The sequence below is a fragment of the Furipterus horrens genome, unplaced genomic scaffold, assembly GCF_987537825.1.
Source record: "Furipterus horrens unplaced genomic scaffold, mFurHor1.1.pri manual_scaffold_17, whole genome shotgun sequence".
NCBI lineage: Eukaryota > Metazoa > Chordata > Mammalia > Chiroptera > Furipteridae > Furipterus > Furipterus horrens.
In genome coordinates this window covers 89,091,886-89,097,004 of record NW_028327187.1, presented here as the reverse complement: position 1 = coordinate 89,097,004, position 5,119 = coordinate 89,091,886, and positions in this window count along the sequence as shown.

The following is a 5,119-nucleotide window of genomic DNA, read 5'->3' as shown; positions in this document are numbered from 1 at the left end:
GAGAAATTCTTAAAAAAATATTTAAGTAATCTATAGAATGGCAAGAAAATATAAACACAAGAACAAGAAAGAAAGGAAACAAACAAAGGAAATGATAAAGTGGCATACTTAATCCCTTACCTATTAATAATAAACTGACATGTAAATGGTCTAAAGACACCAATTAACAGACCAGCAAAATGAACAGAAATATGATTCAAATATAAACTGTCTACAAGTGGTCCACTTTGAATACAAGAGCATATATAAGTGGGAAGTAAAAGGATAGAAAAGGGTGTACCATTTGAACATTACTATAAAAAAAGTGGAAGTAGTTATATTAATGCCAAATAAAGTAAGCTTCAGAGCAAAGAAAATTACCAGGTATAGAAAGGGATGTTACATAATGAACAATAATAAATCCACTAAAAAGACATAATGATCCTAAATGTGTATGTACAAAGCAACAGAGCTTCAAAATACATGAAGGAAAACCTGACAAAGCTGAAGGGAAATTAAAAGTGAATCCACAATTATATTGGCGACTTCAACATTCTACTCCCCCAAATTGATAGAACTAATAGACATAAAATAAGCAAGCATATATAACTGAACAACAGAATCAACCAGGATTTAATTAACACATATAAAGAACACTCTACTCCCAAACAGTAGAATAAACATTTTCAAGTGCGCACAGAACATTTCAAGCGCCCAAGATAGACCATATCTTAGACCTTAATTAAACTTTACCAAATTTAAAAGGATTGAAATCACATATAGTATGTTTTTTTTCTTGTAATAGACTCAAACTATAAATCAATGAGAAGAAGACAATTGAAACATCTCAAAACATTTGGAAATTAAACAGTATACTTTTAAACCATCCAGAGGTCAAAGAGGAAATTATCTCAATACAAATACACATAGAACATAATGAGAATGAAAATATAACATATCAAAATAGGTGGGATGCAGCTAAAGCAGTTCCAAGAGAGAACTCTAAAGCACTAAATTGTTATATCAAAAAGAGGAAAGGTCTCACTTAAGTCAATAACCTAACCTCCTACCTCAAGAAACCAGAAAAGTAAGCATAAAAAATCCAAATGAAGCAGAAGGAAGGACATAAAAAAGATAAGAGTAGAAATAAATGAAGTTAAAAATAGGTGAACAGAGAAAATCAATGAATCAAAATAGTGAGTTCTTAAAAATAAATTGATAAAATAGAAAAGTCTCTAACAAGACTGACAAAATCAAGGGTGAGAAGACACAAATCACTAATATCACAAATAAAACAGGGTATCACTGCAGATCCTACAACCATTAATAGGATAATACAAGAACACTATGAACAACTTTATATGCATAAAATTGATAGCTTAGGAGCGACCCAGACTTTGGGAAGCTGTGCGAACTGAGACTGGTGCTGGTGGCACCACATACTGGGCACGCGCATCCATCACGGTGCCACTGATCAGAAAAAAAGTGGAATTGGGCCGGGAAAGCTGCGTCAGCTACACGGTCTTGGTCAGGGCCCAAAGCAGGCAGGCAAAACGCGCAAGTGAACTGAGAGACTCTGCTGATCAGGGATGAAGCCCCATGCTGTGGCTCAGAACACAGAGACTTCTTGGGAGGAGGAGCAAAGGCAGGATCCAAGGAAGGGCGGGGACCAGGAACATGCGCACTGGCTTGCCAACAGAACAACATTACTAGAGAAGCTTGAGGACTGCTGGAGGGCACCACAGGACAAGTGGGGAGAGACCCAACGCTGTGGCTCACAGCACATAGTTACAGCAGGCCCCTGAGTGAGAGAAAAGCAGCTGCAGAAACCAGCCAGAGCTTCTCAGAGCCAGCCAACAAGAAAAAAAAATTGAAACTCATGGAATTTTGGCCAGGTGTAGATACAGAAAAAGAAGACTGCACACAAAGGCTGAACAGAGTAAAAACTTTCTTTTTAATTTTAAATTTAAGTGAAAGAAGGAAGGAAAATTTTTTTCAAAGGAGAAGAAAGAGAGTAGAAGAAGGGGAAAATTTTTTTTCTCTTTAAACTATCTTTTTAATCTGTTTCATACCATCTCTCCCTCCCATCCTTCATCTTTAATTGTTGTTTGTTTGTTAGCCTCCCTTTCACACTAAATATATAGCATACAACTACTATATAAATCTAATACTATACACTACCACTTTCTTACTTTATCTTGCATTCTTCCCTCTCTCTCTTTTCTATTTTTATTTCATTTTATGTTTTTTACTAACATAAAATGTAAATATTACTTACTGTTTTGCATAGTCTTGACACTACCTGATACTATTACTACTCTATCATCCCCAACCTCAAAAATCATCTTTCTTCATTTAAAACAACTCTTACTTATTTCTCCTATATTATAATAGTCTTAACCTCTCTACATTTATATTAATACTGGCTCATTGGCTACCAATAGTGGGATAGAAGGTGGGGGATATTTCTGAGGGTGTGGGTTTCCTGCCTGGGCTGTGTGTTTATATTTTTAAAAGCATCTCCACAAAAGAACTCAAGACAAGGTGGACAGAGTGACTCTCAATGAACTAGCCAGAGGGAAGGTCTCACCAAAGAGTAATGGAAATATAACCAGACAGCATAAATAAATAACATAAAGGATATCCCAAGAACGTCAGGCTCAGGAGATCAAAGAGACTGCACCACTGAAACTTCCAGATCTCCTATAAATAATCTCATACCACAAAGGTGGGAAAGCAAAGCAGACAAACCCCCAAAAAACAAAAACAAACAAGAAGAATCCAACATGGAAAGACACAGAAATAACCTCCCAATGAAAGGAAAAGAGGAATCCCCAGAAAGAGAGGTAGATGGAAGAGACATAGCCCAAATGTCAGACATTGAATTCAAAATAATGGTGGTGAAGAAGCTCAATGTACTCAAAAACCTCAAAAATAACTACGACAACGTCCAAGGAAGTTACCAACAGCTCCAAGAAAATTAGAGGGAACTTGCAGAGAACTACACCAGCATAAAAAAAAGACATAGAAACTGTTAATAAGAACCAGAAATAAATGAAGAATACAATCTCTGAACTGAAAAACACAGTAGAATCAATCAAAGGCGGGCTAAAGAAGCAGAGGATCGAATTAGTGAATTAGAGGACAATGTAGAAAAAAATTCCCAGACAATACAACAAAGTGAAAAAAGATTGAAAAAGTGTTAAGAATGTCTAAGGGAATTACAGGACCACATGAGACAAAATAATATCCGGATCATTGGAATATAAGAGGGGGAAGAGGAAGAAAAAGGAATAGAGGGCCTGATAGGAAGAATAATGACAGAAAATTTTCCTACAGTGATGACAGGAAGGGTCATGCAGGTCCAGGAAACATTGAGAGTCCCAATGAAGAGGAACCCCAAAAGGCCCACTCCAAAGCACATCATAGTTAAAATGGCAACATTCCCAGACAAAGAGAGAATCCTAAAAGCAACAAGAGAAAAACAGTAAATAACATACAAGGGAGCTCTGATAAGGCTATCGATTGATTTCTCAACAGAAACACTACAAGCCAGAAGGGAATGGTCAAAAATATTTCAAGCAATAAAAAACAAAGGCCTATAACCAAAAATACTCTACCCAGCAAGGCTGTCATTCAAAACAGAAGGTGAAATAAGGAGTTTCTCTGACAAAGTAAGATTAAAAGAATACATATCCACCAAACCAGCATTGCAAGAAATGATAAAGGGAATGATTTAAGAAAAAAAAAAAAGAGAGAGAGAGGGAGAGGAACACAGGTACAGAGGGAAATGAATAAATACATGTCATTAACAACCTTAAGTGTAAATGGGTTAAATGATCCAATTAAAAGACATAGGGTAGTCGAATGGGTATGAAAACAGGATCCACATATTTGCTGTCTACAAAAAACACACCTCAAAACAAAAGATTTACACAGACTGAAAGTGAAGGGACTTAAAAAATATTCCAAGCAAACGGACATGAGAAAAAGCTGGGGTAGCAATACTCATATCAGACAAAATGGATTTCAAAGCAAGGGCAATAAAAAGAGACAAAGAAGGACATTTCATAATACTTAAGGGAACAATCCATCAAGAAGATACAACATTGATAAACATATATGCACCCAACAAAGGAACACCCAAATATATAAAGAAAATACTAGAAGACCACAAGAAGGATATTAACAGTAACACATTCATAGTAGGGGACTTAAACACTCCATTATCAACAATAGACAGATCATGGAAGCAAAGAAACACCAAGGATATACAGACATTGAACAACACACTAAACCGCATGGACTTAACTGATATATACAGAACTTTCCACCCCAAGGAAGTAAAATATACATCCTTTTCAAATGCACATGGGACATTTTCAAAGACAGACCACATGATAGGACACAAAACAAGCCTCAACGAAATCAAAAAAATTGAAATTATTTCAAGCATCTTTTCATACCACAATGCCTTGAGACTAGAAATCAACCTCAGGGAAAAAAATCAAAGACATCCAAACTCATGGAGAATGAATAGCATGCAATTAAATAATTAATGGATTAAAAATTAAATCAAGGAAGAAATTAAGAAGTTTCTGGAAACTAATGATAATGAACACACAACAGCCAAAACCTATAGAATACAACAAAAGCAGTCTTCAGAGGGAAGTTCATAGCAATACAGGCATATCTGAAAAGAATAGAAGAATCTCAAATAAAAAATCTAACCCTAAAGTTACAAGAACTGGAACAAAAACAACAAACAGAGCCGAGGGCAAGGACAAGGAAGGAAATCATCAAGATTATAGCAGAATTAAATAACATAGAGACTAAAAAAGGAATTCAAAAGATCAACAAAAGTAGGAGCTGGTTCTTTTTTAAAATAAATAAAATTGATAAACCATTAGCTAGGATCATCAAGAATAAAATGAGGAGACCCATTTTGATGATGTTTATTCTTCCCATCCAAGAACATGGTATTTGCCTCCATTTATTTGTATCTTCCTTAATTTCTTTCTTCAATGTTGCATAATTTTCAGTGTACAGGTCTTTTATCTCTTTGGTTAAGTTTGTTCCTAGGTACTTTATTTTTCTTGTTGATATAGTAAATGGTCGAAATTAGAAATGAAAGAGGAGA